The sequence below is a fragment of the Cyprinus carpio genome, chromosome B7 (assembly GCF_018340385.1).
Source record: "Cyprinus carpio isolate SPL01 chromosome B7, ASM1834038v1, whole genome shotgun sequence".
In the NCBI taxonomy this organism is placed as follows: Eukaryota; Metazoa; Chordata; class Actinopteri; order Cypriniformes; family Cyprinidae; genus Cyprinus; species Cyprinus carpio.
The window spans coordinates 21,980,434-21,998,600 of record NC_056603.1 but is presented as its reverse complement, the minus strand read 5'-3'; the positions used below and the strand labels follow the sequence as shown (position 1 = coordinate 21,998,600).

At 39.8% G+C, this 18,167-nt stretch overlaps 1 pseudogene; it reads left to right on the top strand.

Annotated features, from left to right (window-relative positions):
• Positions 1 to 15,574, top strand: part of LOC122137826 — a 28,009-nt pseudogene extending 12,435 nt beyond the window's left edge.
• The last annotated feature ends 2,593 nt before the right edge of the window (positions 15,575 to 18,167 follow it).

Below are 18,167 nucleotides of genomic sequence, written 5' to 3'. Positions count from 1 at the left end.
TGTCTGGGTTGCCGGTCCTGCTCATTAAAAGTATGAGGTTTCTTAGGTAGGTCCTGCACTCCCCCCCTTTTTCCCATCCTCACTTTAGGAAAGTTGTAGGGTCCCGGGGGGGAGTGTGGGGAGTTCCATTTTTGGTTTGGCCCCTTTAGCAGCGAGGCCCTTTTTTTGACACGCTGCTATCATCCCCCCTCCTGAATCCCGCGCTTTAACCGTATACCTTAAGCAAGTTTAAACCCGCCACCAAGATTAAACGGGGAATTCAGTTCCCGAGTTTTTTTCTGTCTAACGCTCGTGACATTTTTCCCGGGTTTTTATTGTCTCACGGGGAAAAATATGGCACCTGTAGGTTATGTTTTCTTTGGGAAGGTTTAAAATTTGTCTTTAAAAATGGAGTGGTTTTTTGGGGGGGCTGCGGTTCACGCGCTGAAACCCCATTTTCTTTGGGCCCTTTTTTAAATTTGATTAGAACTGTTCTGCGAGTGTGAAAACCGAAGGGGACAGAGAAGGAGTGAGAAGGCGAAGAGAGAACCAGCCCTTATTGGTTTTTTTCCCCCGGGGTTTGATAAAATTTCCCAAGGCGGGGGCCTGTAAGGCTTGGGGGAATGATCAATTCTGTGGGGTTTTATGTGGGGGCGTGTCGGGCCCGTGTCACCCGAACTGTCACAGCTGGGGAAAATTGCCCCATAAAAGCCTTGTGGCGGGGCGGCAAGACGAAAATACAGACAAAAGATTTTGTGTGGGACTTTCCACAACAAAAACCACAAAAACCCCCCCCTTTAAACCCCTATTTCAAGTGTAAATAAGACCCCAGGGGACCCAAAGGAAAAATAAACAAGGCCACATTCATAGGGTTTTTTTAATTTGGGACACAACCCTTTTTACTTAATTTTTTTTGAGAAACCCCCCTGGTTTTCTTTTTGGGAAATTTTCCGCTTTGCTTTTTTTTTTCATAGGCTTACATTTTAATGGGGCCAGCCACTTGGGGTTAAACCCTTATACCCCTTAAAAGACACTTGCAATGCATTTGAGGGTTTTCCAGTTAAAACTAAAAACCCCAAACCACTTCATCTGTGTTTTTTGCATTCGGCCCCACAATCATTATCTTAAAGACGGTTTATATTTTAAAAAACACTAGACCAAGGGGCCCCCCAACTCGGGCTCTGGCAGACTGGGCACTAAAAAAAAGCCAGGGGTTTTTTCTGTCGTTGAGTGTTGAACATTTTAAACAAAAAATAGTTAAATTATAAGGGTTTATTAGTTTATTCCCTCCAAACTGCTGCTTGGGTTTATTTAAAATTTATTAAAAGACATTTAATTAAATCCAGAAGGGGGATTTTTTTAGGCTTTTTTAGTCATTGGGGGGTTAAATGTCCTTTAAAAAAGCTTTTAAATGTTTTGGGTCGTAAAAACCTTTGGAAACGTGACTTTATTAGACTATATGGTATAACATTCCAGGCCAAACCTAAGTGAAAAGTGTTTTTTTACGGGAAGGGTTTTTTAAATTTAGAGATTCACCCATTGGGAATTTCTTGGCCAATTCCGTTTTCCCATTTTTTTTTTAGTGTGATCTGCCGGTAACCAAAAATTTTTTGCCGATTTTGTTTTTTTTTTTTCTAAGAGAAAATTTATTTCAGCCATAAAACAAAAAACCACTTTTCCCACAAAACAAATTTTTTATAAAAAACCAAAATAAAAAAACAGTAAAAAAATAAAACAAATAAAAAAAAAATTTCAAACAAAAGCGCAAAAAAACAAAAGGGAAAAAGAAACGAAAATAAATTTTTTTTAAGTAATTTTTATTCGGGGTTAAAAAAAAATACTAAAAGAAAATTAAAATAATCAAAAGTAAAAAAGGCAAGGTAATTTCTTTAGTCTTTCCTTAAAAAATTTAAAGCTTTAAACCCTTAAAATAAAAAAACTTATTCGGGCCAAAAGCAGAAAATGATTTTTTTTGTCTTTTGTTCTTTTTATTAACATGACCCAAAAGCAGAGGGAAAATTGGGGCGGGGGTCCCTTTAAGTTTATTTCCAAAGGACCCCCTATACTGTTACCGTGCGGGCATAATTTTAAAGGCCCTTCTGATGGCACGCAAACCCCCATAATATCACTATACAGAAATTTTGAATATGGAAATCCCTTGAGGTGAAAAAACTGTAAAAAGAAAACCCAAAAAAACGGGTACAACAACAAATAAAATTGGGCATCAAACCTACAGTTTAAAAAGGCAAAAAAAGGATCCTCGAAATCGAAAAGTTTTGAACTGATCTGCCATCACTGATCGGGCCGATAGGGAAGAAACGGCCGTTCCAAACCCTGGGCCCATCATCTGAGCAAACCTAGTTTTTAAGGGAAAACCTTTTAAATCTGAAAGTTTTTTTGATACTTTTTTTGGGGTTTCAGTACGGGAGTTGAGACCCCTAATCTTTGAAGGCACCACAGACTTGGGCAAAAAGGGTCCATAAAAAGAGCATATAAATAAAAGGGGTTGTTCGAAAACTATAAGTCTATAACATTTGGGATATGCTACTCGGTGCACACAAGACATGAATCCGGGCCCAGATAAAACCATTGTTTTTTTAAAAAGCTTTTAAAAGTTTTCATCACGGGGGCACAATATGGAAGGCCCGGCTAATTACTTAGACCAAACAAAAAGATCCTTTTGAAAGTTCTTACTCTATGTCTTCCCTTCTCTTAGTTTTTTTTTTTAAAATTTACTCTTGTATTTTGTCCTTTCATAAGAAAAATTTATTTAGGCTATTTCCCCCCGATCACAGGGCCAACAAAACATAGCACTGGAGTGCTTTGATTATTTTTTTTATGTGTTTTGGGGAAAACATTTTGTTGCACCGGGGTTCCCGTGGGGATCCCTTTGGGAGTAAAATATCAAAATTTTCTTTTTGCTGTTTTTTGGCCCTTTCCCTTAAAACAAAAGAATCTGGTTTTGGGTTTTCCCCAGAGTGTGAAACTGGGGGCTGGGAAAAAGTTTCTTTGGTTTCTGGGACAGATTTTATTTAAGCCCGTTTTTTTGTTTCACGGGCCTTTTTTAAAATGCTCTGACAAAGACCCCCCCAGAAATTTTCATTGTTTTTCCCTCTTTATAACTTTTTAAACACAAACCAGTAACAAAAATGGGGCTAATGTGTTCGGACCAAAGGAAATTAGTCCAAGGGCGCAAGGTTTTTCCAATGGGTTTTTATTCTTTTTTTTAAAAATTTTGCTTACAAGACTTCCCTCTGGAAATTTTAAAAAAGGGTTTTTTAAACAAACCCCATATCCTTCTCTCCTACCTTTGCAAAGGGAAACTCTTTTCCATTTTTTCCTTTGCGCTATAAATTTGGGAAATTTGTCCCCCCATAAATTTTGAGTGCCTGGGAAACACATGGTTTCCCTCACACAAACCCGAGTGGGTACAGTCCCTCTTCAGCTTCTCTTACACTTCTGAAAGAGATCAGCCTCTATCGATTTTCACTCCCCCCAGCCAATTACCTCTGAGGGTTTTCTTTGGGAAAATGTAAAAAAACATGCATTTAAAAAAAGGGAAAACCATCGCAGAGGGTTAAGGGGCACTGCAATGCCCCTTTGGGTTGGGGTTTCTTACTGGGAAATTTTTCTTGGGCATTTACCATAAATAGTCTTATATAAAAAGTCTTTACATTTATTTAAAAAAATTTTATATTTTTATGTAAAAAATTTTTTGTATTTGTTTTATTCATTGTTAGGTGTTTCTGATTTTTTTTTGTTTTTTTAAATACATTGTGAGACATTCTTGGGTTTTTGAAAGGCACATCTTTCAATTAAAAAATGTTTATAATTATTGTTAGGGCTCTGCAGGAGACAGCTTCACAGGCATTGTAATCGTGGTGGAGCAAAGACGCAAGAAAAGGGCTTCAATATATGGGATGGGTGGACTCTATAGAGGCTTTTTAAGAGTGACTGAGAGGGGGTGACAGATTTTCACAGTGATTGTGCCTAAACGCCACTAGAGGTGAAGTTCAGGGATTAGTGAATTTCTCACAGCCCCTCAATGTCCTTCGCCTGAACAAACACGGTAGCCAATGCGAGATCCACACTCTCAAACACAGCCACGTCCATGTCATGAAAGGGCAACGTAGCGCTTTAGCCAAATCCTCCTGACCTTGAATGAGCAGAGAGAACAAAAAAATAAATAAAAGAAGAAGAATTTCTGCTGACCGATTCTCATTTCAACCAACTGAGAAGAACTCATATTTTAAATGCAGCCCATATCATCATCCAGACAAACGCATAATTAGCATAAACCCCTCACATGCTGTCGGTCTAACCTCTCTCGAGCATTATGGTGGAACGTGTGTGTTTGTAAAAAGCGGCTTTGTGTCCTCTAGCGGCCAGTGTTTGGCCGAGGCACGTACAGCAAGAGACGTTTTAGTGCGCCTGTCTATCGTGGAAGACACAAGCAGCTCCTCATTGGCAGGTAGTCATGGCACGTACACACACGCAGTTGCAGCAGAGCTTCAAAAGTGAGGTACAGCCAGTCATCTTTGGGCCACAGAGAAATGAATGTTAGTAGTGCCGACAGCTGGAGTGCTGAAATTAGGACAAAGGTAGCAGGTGTGTTGGGAGGCTGGGGCCAGGACTTCTTCTATGACTGATGGTTGGTTTGGAACTTGACAGAAGTGTTATAGACAGCTGCGTGTGTGTGTGTTGCAGAGCATGGTTGAATATCTTAGATGAGACACTTCCAGTCTCCATACACCTGCTTATATTGTTCTGTTATGGGATGTGCAGACAGAATCGCGTCAGTTTGATCTATTACTCTTTAAGATTTTCAATCACTCCTATAATGTCATTCATCATCTTGTCTTGGATATGTTCACACCCATTGTGAGGTGCTCAAGTAGGGGAAGCAAGTTTCAACCCAGCCTGCATCGTATCCTCATCAAATTTCATCCTTTTCACTGTAATTTCCTGTCTTTATACTACAAATTGCACAAAAAATTCATTTTTTGTCTCAAATACTGTCATTACTTGTCTGAGAAAGTGTCATTGTTATCTTCTTACAGTCTTTTTTTTCGTTTAAAGAGGCCTAACTTACTTTTTCCACTGTCTCTGCAGGACCTGTTGGATGAAGGTTATGCTGAAGGTATCAGTGACTTAACGCTATCGCTTAGAAGGTAAATTATCTCACTATATGCCCTTAGCAACATTTGCACAATGTTGTATAGTATGAATTGTTTCTTGTCGGTTTTATTTAAAATTTTGGCTAAATTGTATGGTCGTAATTTGCTAATTAAACTTTAAACGTGCTAAAAACGTTTTAAAAGATTTATTGTCAAAAATCAGATAAGGTTTTTTAAACCGATACTTCATCTCCTGTAGTTGTAATGAAAGCATCTGCTTGGGGATCAAGATTCTTATCTGGGTTTTAGGGCAAAGAAAATCTAATCATTGACTGTGAATTGATGGTCCTCATCAAGAGGCAGCAAACAGGTCAGATCCTTTACAAAGAACGATTGCCGCTTATAGGTGCTTGAAAGTGGTCCGGTCATATTCTATGTGGATCAAAGGTCAATCAAGGGAGAGCTATGATTGGACAGGTTGGTGAGTATTATGGTTGCCCCTATAGTCCTAAAATAAATTGTTACCATGACTAGGTAACCTGGACATTCGATATGGCACAGTTTTTTTAATGGCTCTGTGAAAAAAAAAAAAAAAAAAATGTCCTCCTTTGTGTATAACATAACAGAGACAGCATATAGAGGTGTTGTTTTTAAATTTTATGGAGGAGAAAGGATATTCTTAATAGCAATAAAAACAGTTGAGTCTCTAGACAGCTTTATCGTTTTAATGGGAGCAATATATGTTTTGTAGTTTCCCCCAAACCTGAGGGATTCGTTCATCGAAGGATGTTATAATTTGCTAATTAAGATTATAGCAGCATGTTAAAAGATTGTTTCAGGCAAAATCCTACTCTGTGAGAGGCAAGGATTGTGAGGTTTTGAACCAAGGAACTTGAAAAGATTAGATCACTTGTTTTTACCGTGATACTGCACTTTAGCCTATTGTTACAAGCATCCACACCTTGAGGAAAAACCACAATAGGCTTTAGCTATTACATTTTCATCAACCCAGTTACTATGAAACTACAGGTGAACCTTCTAGGATAAAAGCCACCTGTGCGGACGCTGCCAAGCTGCCCTCTGTGTTGTATAGCGTGGTTGTTAAAGCTCACGTCACTGGCGCTCTGTAGCGGGTTTGGCTTGGTCTCATCACTCTGTGGGGAAGGGACTTTGACCATTGTGTGGAGAGTTAAGCACTTCCTTTGTGTGTCTGAGTAGTGTGTGTGTGTGTATGAGTTTATTTGTGACCATTTGTTAGTCCTCTAGATAAAAAAGATCCTGTATATTTGTGAGCTTGCTGGCATGCAGGCTTTGGCCCTGGAGCTCAGCGTTGCCTTTGAGTTTCTGGCCCTGATCAAAAGCCCTGATTGACGCTGTTTCCCTCCAAAAAACCTGTAAAAGCTCCCTGGGGACGACCCTGCTCTCATCCTCTGGTGCTTTTCGTTTTCTTTTTTATCCTCCCTTGCCTCTCGCGCAGAGGGACAAGACAGGCCTATTGATCTGAGCGGTTCAGCGGAGGAGAAGTGAATGAGAGAGAGAGAGCAGAGAGAGATTTACTGTTGTGTCTGCCATCTTTTGGCTCAACAACAAACACTGTTTCAGATTTGACTTCGATTGAATTAATTGAGAGATTCTGTGTTACAGACGGACTGATCCTGGGCCAAAAGGTTGAGAATGGAACTTTCAAAGCGCAGGGGATTTGGGGCGGGGGGAGATCTTAGCTGCAGGACCCAGCCTGGTGCTGAGCCGTGTCCCTCCACGAGCTGCGTTAGATCTGCTCTGGTTTAAAACAATCTCCATATTATACCCTACAATACACAAAGAGACAAACTGCCTCTGAAATGGGTATTGAGCTCAGGGATTAATCCGACAGGCATTCTCTACATCAGAAAGGGCTGCAGTTTTTTAGGACCTTCATCTTTTCTAGGTGTGACTCGCTTTTGTTTCTTAAATTTGATTGTGATTGCAAGACATAGGCAAACAAATAGGGATATTGAGGGGATTTGGTGTGTGAAGACTGGCCTTTAGGATTGTGATTGGTCTAAGAGTGTAGGCATGTCTTATGCCATATTATACTTGCAGGATTAGCAAGGCATCATAGCGCTGATTCCCACCTAGGCCTATGCTCTCTCTTAAGGAAAACAGTAGTGCCACCCAAAATAATTTCGATTCTGTTGTATCCTGTTCCCAACCTGATATATGTGTACTTTTTTCTGTGTGGAAACAACAAAAAGGAGGCGGCAGTTGGCTCAATGTCCAGACCACTGTGAAGCTTCAAAGGTTTTACTAAAACAGCAATTATAATAACATCTATATTTCCAAGTCTGATAATCGTTTTGTCATTGGTGAAAAAAACCAGACCCCGAAAAAAAAACTCTCCAGTGGCTTCTTGACCACTCTTGAAAAATCTTGCCTTCGCTTAAAGAACCCAAATCTCGGTTGTGACATATATTAACCTCGGGGCCCATGTCACGATATCAGCTGATGCTTTAACATCATTGACATCATTACCTTGCACATTGTGTCTTGATTTTAATAAATGTTTTAAATTTTTCTTTGCTTTTTGTCATGGTCTTCGTGGGGTTGATTCCTCATCCTACCTAACTCTCTTCTATGGCTATTTTTTCCAATGCATGCGTATGACACGGCACCGGTTCGCATTACAATTCACTTTTGGGGTGTGTTTTCCAATGCGTTTACAGTTACCATGGTTACTTTTTTTTTGGACCACCTCAGTTGAGGGTTCCCAAGGTGACAACTGTACCATTAAGGGGGAAAAAAAAAACGTGACGTTGTGGGTGTGTTAAAACTATGCTGATGCACTGTTTGGGCGCGAGAGAATTCGTCAACTGAAAAAATTGCGTCACAAACACAAAAGAAACGGCTAGAATTTAAATCCGCACCAGCCCCACGCGAACAGGATTTGGTTTGAAAGCAACTGTTTTCTGTAAACGCGTGCACCTTTTTTGAACAGTGCTAGGGCGATATGGAAACTGGAAAAAGTTTTTTTTAGGAGATGAGACAGTAAAGACGGCACAGCGGCAACTATAACGACCATGTGAATAAATCTCGCCCACCTTAAAAGCGAATAAACTGCAAGTTGCGTCAGTGAAAAATGCAAACCTTGCCGAGGGCCCCGAGGGCCCGTTTTGCCGTACCGTTACCTTAGCCGAAGTTTTGTACCACGCACGTGGACATGGTGGAAAAAGCACACCATTGGAGAGCGTTTTGCACATCACTGTTGGGCTTGGGTCTCATTTAGTGGGGGGGATGTTAAAGCGTGCTTTTCACACCTGTAGAGATTGATTTTGCTTTGTTCCAAAACCGCAGGGATTAAAATTACTTTAACCAATGTTTGCTTTTTTTTTATATTTTATTAGACCAAAAATGTTGTTTAATAACAAGTCACAGTGTTTAGGGGGAAGTCAGTGGTAATAGGGTAACAAAACTGTCTCCTCTCATTGGTTTATTTCTGGAGGAATTCCAGCTCATAGCTGTCCATCCGGGGGTCCGCAGATGGAACCCAGCTTTGGAATGGGCTTATTGATTTTTTTTTATTTTAGGTTTTTTTTAGCAGTCTTTTTATATTAATTTCGCATTTTGAGCAGGAGAGGTCCAGGATCCTTGGGGAAAAATTTTTTAAAAAAGGCACCTACCACGAAGAGGAATAAGACTTTGTTTTGGCCCAGATCTGGGAGCTGCGATTGTCGTGGTTCACCATATGCCATAATGAATCCGAGTTAAGGTGGCAAATTACTATTCTCTAGGTTCCAAAACAATGGGCCAGGTGTTGTGAAAAGCAGCCCTAAAAGGCCAGTTCTTAATGGGATGATTAATCGCTTGCGGACTTTTTGCCAAACCATGTTTTCGTTGCCAGCTTTTGGGTTCATACCCAAGCCATGTATGCTGGCGAAGAGCCGAGTGAACAACGTTGCGAATGCACTCCATGACATTAGAATGGACACGTAATAAAGGGGGACCCAGAAATAACATAGTACACATTTGAAATTCCTATTTGATCTTGCCACATTTCCTTCTCCATAAAAAAACTCCTCGTCTTGAGCTTTTGTTAGTCACTGGTCAAACGTTAGTCATAAAAAGCATTGGGGTTCCGTAACCCAATGAGACCCAGCAGCATTTCTACCGTAATCTTGCCTCGATGCATCATTCTTGGTCTATTATTTTTCCTTCTTCGTCTGTAGGTTTTCAAGTGTTCTCAGCCGAAAGACATTTTGTGATTGCGCGGCCCCAAAAAAAAAAACAACTCAAAAGCTCAGGCATGTGAAACAAAAGCGCCAATCTCATTGGTTTTGTGTTTTTGAACAGTTTGTAAGGGGACGTTTTTTTTTTAATGATACTTGTTACGACCTAGGGGTTGGTCCGTCGGGGCACACGTTACTGTACATTGGTGCCCTTTGTTGTAGGCACTAGGCATTAACACGGTTTTGGCGATAACCTGAACGATATTATTTTCGGTCCCTAGTGTGAACAAGGCCTGTAGACACAGGCTTACGAACCAATCAATTATGGATGAAAGTGCTTGCCACCATGCACTAAAAAAATGTGTCATGATGAAATTGTGCTGTTGGAACATGGAGATATGTGTTGTTGCACATAGCGTCCAATTCCGATTTGCTTTCCAAGGACTCCTAAACAAAAGTGTTGTTGTGAGGAACATGTACTTCTGAGATGAATTATTCAGGGGTGTGGCTGAAAATTTTGCCTGAAGGTTGATATCCCATTCTATGCAGACTTTATGAAGTGTCTTCAGTGTCTAAATATGACTGCAATAGAAGAGATGACAGGGATTACATTCAGAAATAGCTGAGGTGCTTCCTAGGCATTACTCCTTTAACTCTGTTCCCTTCGTGGTCCTTTTGTCTATTTGTTAGTTCCTATATATGCCCATAAAGCTCTTGCCATCTCAATTGTTTCCTCATTAAAAAAAAATTACCAATATATAGAAGACAATGAATAACACATCTGAAAAATGTGTAAGGAATGAGGTTACAAGTTACATGAGATGAAGGACAAAAAATAAAAATAAAAAAAAAACTAAAATACCAATAAACATTTCTTAAGTATGACATTGCTTACATTTGTTTAAAGCATTTGATGGTTTTTCCTTACCATTATCGGAAATGGTGTGCCACCCCTGCAGTGGAACCTGCCCCATGAAGAAGGACCGGACAGCCTGTAGTGAGGGGCAGAGAGAATGCAGGACACATGAAGGGGCTCTGCGCAATGTCTTTTCTGGCCCCCACACAAAAACAAGTACCGTTTGAGGTTCAGTATAAAACAAACAAAAATTATTTTTGTTGGCTCTTTTTTAAGAACTAAATATGTTTATTATGCTAGATTTTAAGGCATTATATTAAAAGTAAATTGATATAAGTCACACTAAAGAAATAATGATACAAAAAGATTTCTGTTTCAAATCCATTATGATTCTATTGAAATGTTCTATTTAAATCAAAGGATTCAAAACAAAAAAAATATGGGGATCATAGGTTTCCAGAAAAATTATTGAAGGACACAAGATCGTTCAATTTGATAATGTTCAGAAATGTTACTTGAGCACCAAATAACAATGTTTCTTTGATTTCTTTTTTCGGTGGAGAATGATTTCTAAAGGATAATTTGACACAATGGGCTGCTGGAAATGTCAGCTAGTTGCTATCACACAAGAAAAACAAAATTCCATCTTTAAAAATGTATGAAAAAAAGATAAAGGAGTATTTTTAATATAAGATCTTCACTGTTTACATGTCATTTTAGATAATAAACGAATTGCGAGCTCTTTTTGTTAAGCATTCAGTGGACTTATTTTTTTTTCTAAATCCACAAAATCATGGCAACCCCAAAATTTATGCCCCCGTATTTTTTTTGAAAATTGAGTGTGGTGCTTGAAAAAGTGATTAATTAATTGGCTGGTGTGTTTATTAATTCAGGGAGTTGGATCACCGTGGGCTGTAATCAGGTTGAAGAAGATAAACTAGGCAGGAGGGGACTTTCACCCTCTATGACTTCGATAACAATCGCAAGGTGCACTAGAGAGGTAACTAAGACTGAGGAATCTGTGCATTGAGGGGACAGCCAAACAGAGGTTAACACTAACAGGACACACTACTTAAATGTGCTTTTCTCCTTCGGGCCTCCCCGGACCACACAGTGAGTGTTTTTATCAGCTTAATAGGTGCTCGGCATTTTACCAATGGTCATTTCACACTGTTAAATTTAGCCCCTCCGCATGTCTAGCATGTTTTCATGTTGGTGCCACAAATCGTGCTCTCCCACTGCTTTGATTAGCAAATCCTAGCTTCCCTCCCCGAGGCTTTAAGGGAAGACTCTGATTAACCAAGTTATTATGCGACACGACTGTGGATTGGGGTTGCATTATGGGGAAATAAGCATAGATATTATAATCTTATCATATCTCACGTACAGGATTGCACAGAATAATTTAAAAGGGAACGTATTGTGTCAGGTGACAGGAAAAGAATAATTTCATGTTAGTTTTCACATATCTATCTCCCCACATGTTGTCAGGACCATCACCAGTCTACTGCACCACCACTTATATGAAGGGGTGGAACCGTCTGTGAATCATCTCCCCAAGAAGCAGCAGTAAGACCATCAGGGGTTGAGCTCTCTGTTGCTCTCCACGGGATCCAAGACAGAAGAAAATGGAGGAAAACGGAACAAGACCAAAACACAGGTACATAGAGCGAGTTTGCTCAGAACAACAGAAAAATGTGTTGAGGGAGTATCAGGGTGAGAGTTCACTCAAAAAAAAATGGGCAAAAAAAAATGTTTGTAAACATTTATTTTTTTAACCGCTCATTGTTGGTCAATACCTGTATGACTTGTATGGCGTACAGGGACCACAAAGAGGGGAGGTTTAACAGACTGGTGACTCGATCTGCTGATCTGTTCTCAAAACACTTATAATGACTGGGTAACTGGATCAATCAAATCTTGATCAAAAATACATTAAAAAGCAGCTCAATATGACAAGAGAGTTGTGTGATGGTCAAACTATAATGTATAGAGGTGACATGTAATTGTATTTTTTTTTTTTTACTTGGACCTTGTCTCACTTTCATTAGAACAAGTAAATCCTGACCATTTTGTTATAAATACCATTATTTTGTGTTCCCTTATAAAAGATGAAAAACATACCAAACCAGGAAATGAGGGCAAGTAGTAGAAGATTACAGAATTTTCTGGAGAACAGTTCTAAGTTCTTGTTATTAGCTGTCTCCTATACTGTTGCCCTCCTCCTTCCCCTGTCTTATCGTGTCCATTGCATCTCTTGTAAGAAAATGAGTTTCATAACAGCTCAAAGGCAGAAGAAGATGAGAGAAAGAAAAAACCCAAACCTCTGCAGCTCTGAGCTTTTGGATTCCATTTTGGGAAAGTGCTATCTTATCCCCTCTTTGTTCAGGATAGTCTTCTGCTAAAGTTATAGAAAAATGCAATAAATAATCGCACCTTTAGCCACAACTTTCTAACCTGCTGATGTTACTGGGTTTTATCGCACTTTCTTCTAACTGTGTGTAAAAAAAACAATGGGAAGGGAGAACCAGAAGAAAGTACTCTGAAGAAAAAGAAGTTTTTTCTGGTGGTTTTAGTGCTGTCATTTGAGCTATTTATTAGCACTTCCGGTCTTTGAAAGAGAAGAGCCTTTGAACATGAAGCTGTCTCATGGCAAATTCACAAGTGTGTTGTGTTTTTTGATTTATATGAGGCCTGCATTGGGTTCAACATAGACTAACATTAAGCCATGGTTGTTTTTTCTTCTTGTCTGAACCTTCAAAGTAAATAGAAAGCAGGGAAAGCAGGTTCTTTCTGTTTATTTGGGTTGTCTCTTTTAACGCTGCGCTTCAGTATATATCGGTGTGTGTGTGATTGCGCTGTGCAACCCCCCCCCTCTCAACACCGGTCGTTTCTCTTTGAATTAAAGACCTCTCTCTTCTCTCTCTCTCTCTCTCCTTTCTCTCTCTCTCTATCTTTCTCACTCACTCTGGTCTCCAACAGACCACTGCCCATACCAACGCCATAAGGGAGGTAGGGAAAAGTGCATCGGAGGAATCCAAGACTTCAGGAGGGAGGGGGCAAAAGTCAAGAGCCTTTTCTTCGGTACGTATGAAATTAAGATGCATAAAACAGACAACATCCTATGTAAATCAGTAGTTTTTCCACATTAGTGTCTGTTAATGTTAGAATTACAAAAGTTACAATATATAAAACTTGGGCGGGGGAACATTGTCACAGAATCTTTTTAAAGCAATTAAACATGTATAATGGGACCAATGAGTGGTTCAAGCCCCCGCTTTGTGTTTCACCAATCTCAGCGCAATGTACTTGCAGTCATGAATATATGCTGATTGTTTTAATTAGGCTTTACCCTGCTGATCCCCCAACCCAGCAAGAAACGATTCGCCAGCTGTGGCAATGTGTGGGATGATGGAACCTTGGAGGAGAAGAATACAAAGAAAACCATTACATTGGACCCTGGGCCTGGCATTGACAAACTGCACATCCCGCTTTGGACAAAAGGTACAATCTTACTTACAAAAAAGTAAAGACGGAGCCAACAGAGAGTGTTCTCATTGGTCCCACACCTGGTGATTAAATCGGTCGTGTCGTGATCCAGCCTATTCAACCAATCGGTGCCCCAAAAACCAGTGGATGTGGTCTTATGCATCAGTAGGCACCTTTCTGGAAGATAGAAGAAGATAAAGTGTTTTTCTTTTTCATAAGACAGAAGTTATGAATCAGTAATTGTTAATTTCTGCAGAGAAAATTTTTAACATTTTAAAGTGTATAACATTATATCTTGGTTTTACAAACTGCAATGAATTGTTCATACAATAAAAGTATATTTACACATTTCTGCAGGTTTTATACATATGACTGATTAATTTGTTTCTTTAAAAAAAAACTGCACGAATAAAACAGAAAAGTATAAATCCCCCAATTTATAAAAATGCCCATTGAACTCGCAATGTGAAATTTAAGTGTTCCGAGTCATACAAAAATGTTTTGGACCACTTGATAAGTCTGTATTTCTAGTTATGACCCCACTTATGCTAAGCATGCACTCTGCACCATATCATATACTTTACAAGAGATCATAAAATGGACTCTGGACAATTTTAAAGAAGGGTGTTTTAACCCACAACTGCACAAATTCTGTCCACTTAATACCTCCACCCTCGTGTCATTCCAAAACCATGAGACCTTCGTTCATCTTCCGACTATCCGATTAAGACTTTTTTGATCAAATACGAAGAGCTTTCTGGACCCTCCCATAGATCGCAAAGCAAGTACCAAATTCAAGGCCCAGAAAGGTAGTACGGCCACTCAAAAAAATTTTAGGTCTATGTGACATCCATGGGATTCCAACCGTAATTTTATGAAGCTAACAGGAGATCTTTTTGTGCACACACAAGGAACACCAACTATACATAACTTTATTGATGCAGAACCGGCATGTGCTGCAGCTTGCTTTGCAAGCAGAGGGAATACACCCAAGCATCAGTTCTTTCAGGAACAATGCATTGAAGACTGACATGGAAGCGGAAGGAAGAAATGGATTGAAGAAAGTCATTATTTTTGTGTCTTTGGCCCCCAAACAGTATTACTGTAGGCTTCCTATTAAAATACGATTGAAAACCAATGATGTCACCATGGACTATTTTAACCAATGTCCTTACTACTTTTCTGGGCCTTGAAATGTGGTAGTTGTGTTGCTGTCTATGGGAGGGTCAGGAAGCTCACGGATGTCATCAAAAATTATCTTAATTTTGTTTAGAAGATTTATCCCTCAAACAATGTTGTTTATTTTGTTGTTGTTGGTTTTTTTGGTTAAAGGCACAAGTATTTATATAGTAATAAACACTATTATAATAAACCCTTAAAAACAAATTATTTTGTGCTTCCTCTAGCAGCTCCTGCCGCAGAACCAGCAAAACCCAACCATACCACACGTTCATCCAATCAGACACGTTCACGTTCTCAGGAACCAGAGAATGGGCAGGCGTACTCTGCTCACCATCGGCGCTCACAGACCATCTCCACAGACCCTCCTGCCATCCTCTCCCGGCACACACACGCACTCCGTTCCCCGAAAACGCACCGCACGCCACCAACACAGGCCTCTGCCGGTCGTGGGTGATAAGAAGAGGAGCGCCCCCTCCCCCAGCGGGGTCCCCAACCAGACCCCTCCACACCAAAGCTCAGGCCCGTACCCGACGACACAAGCAGAGGCCTAAAGAAGGCCTGCACTATCGGGCTCTTGGGCCGACCGTGACGTCTGGCCCAGTCGTGGAGAAAGAGCATGTGAGGGATCTGCCCAGTCTGGTGCTATATGAAGGAGGGACTAGCTCAGGTGGTCCAGCGGACATGAGCATCATCATCATCATGAAAATCATAATCACTACCCCATAACTTTATTCAGTCCTGAAGAGTAAAACACAGATGGGCTAACATAAAGGATCTAAATAGGAATAACAAAGAGGAACGAAACAATGGAATGATTCTTACATATTCTTGCATGGCCAAATTGAGGAGCAGGAAGGACCCCAAAAGCATAATGTTCATGCCCACAAGTGGCAGGAAGTATGTCGTATTGTATATAGAAAGTGTGTGTGTGTGTCTGTGTGTGTGTGTGTTTGTGTGAGAGAGAGAGCGGTTGTGTGGGCAGTTTGGAATGTGTTGCTGATGTATTCAGTCCTGTCTTTGGCAGCAGCGAGAGGTATACCTTACTACGTAAGGGCTCATCTTCCCTTTTCTCGTATGTTTTTCTCTCTATCACTGCTGCCTCCTTGTTTTTCATTGACCTCTCTCATTCTTATCTGATTGGTCTATTTGGTTGAAAAGGTGGTCAGCCCTATTAAATGAAGAATTTTGAGTTGTCAAACCACTTTTAGAAGGAATAAAAAATTCCTTGGTTTTGTAACTTACATTTTGTCGGTGCATGTGTGCACACAATCTGCACATCTGTGTGGCCTAAGGTGTCTTTTTACACTATCCTTTTTTGTTTTCTTTTTTCCACTGAAGACCACTTGAAAAGCACTTTCTGATGCCATTGCATTGTGAGTACCACTTTATCTATGAAGAGCTTCTCTCTCCAAAAACAAAAGATCTGACTCAACCACTTTAAAAACATTGCAATACAGCGACACATATACATTAAAAAGAGCCAGTAAAGACACTTGCAAACCATTAAACAAAGGACTTTGTTGAAGGACAGTGTGAGAAACTAAACTCTCACATCTACATGAAGAAAACACGAGAATCCTAATCAGCTGCTACATATAGTATTATTATGATTACTCGTTTAGTATTGGACAAGTTTGATTCATATTTTAGGTTTTATTTCGTCTGTCTGTTGTAATATGCCCCCAATCTGCAGTTCATGTCAACGATGTATTGATTTACATATTTTTTCTCCATTGTAAGCTTTATACTGAAACAGGTTCTATTTCATAGGTGTTTTTTTTTTTTTTTGTTTTCTGTGGTGTTTGTTTTCCGTTCCCTGGAACTTTAAGGCTAATGCATTCTAGCACCACTAGGGAATCATAGTTTATAGGGTACGTATGTTGGATCCACACCACTATGACAATCTTACCAATAAATCTTCGGATGACCTGTAGAAGAATTGTTTTGACGCTTGTTTAAAAAAATAATTTATTTGAAAACATTCTTCCTGTCAGGTTTATGGCAAAGTCACAATGGGTTCTAATCACATGATTGGAAAACATTGAATTAATAATAAATGGTATTATTGTATAGTTTGCATTGCTTAGTTGTGTTTTCAACTTTTCCATTCTTAGCAGTGTCAGCCAATTCAAGTGGTAAAGTGTAAAGGAATCTGTGCTGCAAAGGAAAAAAGTATTTTTATTTCTCAGGGGTCATTTCACGTTTGAGTCCATGCATTTGACACCGACAAGGTTATTGGTTTTGAAGGGAAAGCTGTTCTACCACTGGCCCTGCAGTTTTTTTTTGTTGTTTTCGTTTTTTTTTTTTTTGGAACAGACATCACCATTTAGAGGTTTTTAATTCCGTTCAGAATTCACAGATATGTTACGCAGACACTAGAATTAGGAGCTTTTAGACAGTATGTTGTGCCTTTAGTTCGTGTTCGGTTGGGCAGAAGTGAGTTAGGTAGCGAGGGAAAACAAGTCCTGGTTTATAGAGTTCATCTTTCCCATGCAGCAGTTTAAAACTGCATTTAACAGGAGTCCATTATGAATCTATTTTAGGCTCGATGTATCCAAAGTCACCTAGAGGGAGTGAGTGAGTGTTGTAGTGGCCGCTGCCATCATTCCTCAGGGGCAGGCGTGACAGTATCGCGCGCCTAGAAGGTCTCCAGTCCTCCCATAACCTCACCAATACCCAACTGACAGAGAGTTAATGAGTGCATGTGCATCTGAAACCAGCACTATGCGAAGATTAGGAAACACAAACAGCCTTCGTTCAAAACTCAGCAATATAATTATTCTCATCTCTCTTTTTGATGATTTTTATACACAGAAAAAAAAACTTGTATTGAAGTTATAAAAACTCGGCACGTACTGTACTTGCAATTTTGGGCCCCAGTGTTGGACAAGCGGTTAAATCGAGAATTTTGTCAGTGATGAGATGAGTTTGATTCTGTTTGCTTAGAACCTGTTCGACTGGCTGATATGTTTAGAGAGAGATTGTCGGCTGACTCTTGCTGCTCAGGAGGACGGGCCATGGAAAATGTGAGAGCAATCACAACTACACTAAACTCTGGGAAAAACCCACTTGCAGCTTCAGGGTGGTCCTACATTCAACAGCTAGTAAGTTAGTGTCATTCGACCTTTCACTCAGTTTTAGCTGAGTGGCAGGGGGACATGAATGTGGTGATGGAGCTTAGCTCTCCCTCTCATTCTTTCTCTGTTTTATGGTGAGATGTTGCCATTTTAAATTGATTCTGACCATTTCTTAAACATACATGCTGATAAAAAACACAAAAAAAAACGAAACAATATATAGCATCATGAGAAACTGAAAATGTGTAAACATGCCTCACTGTGC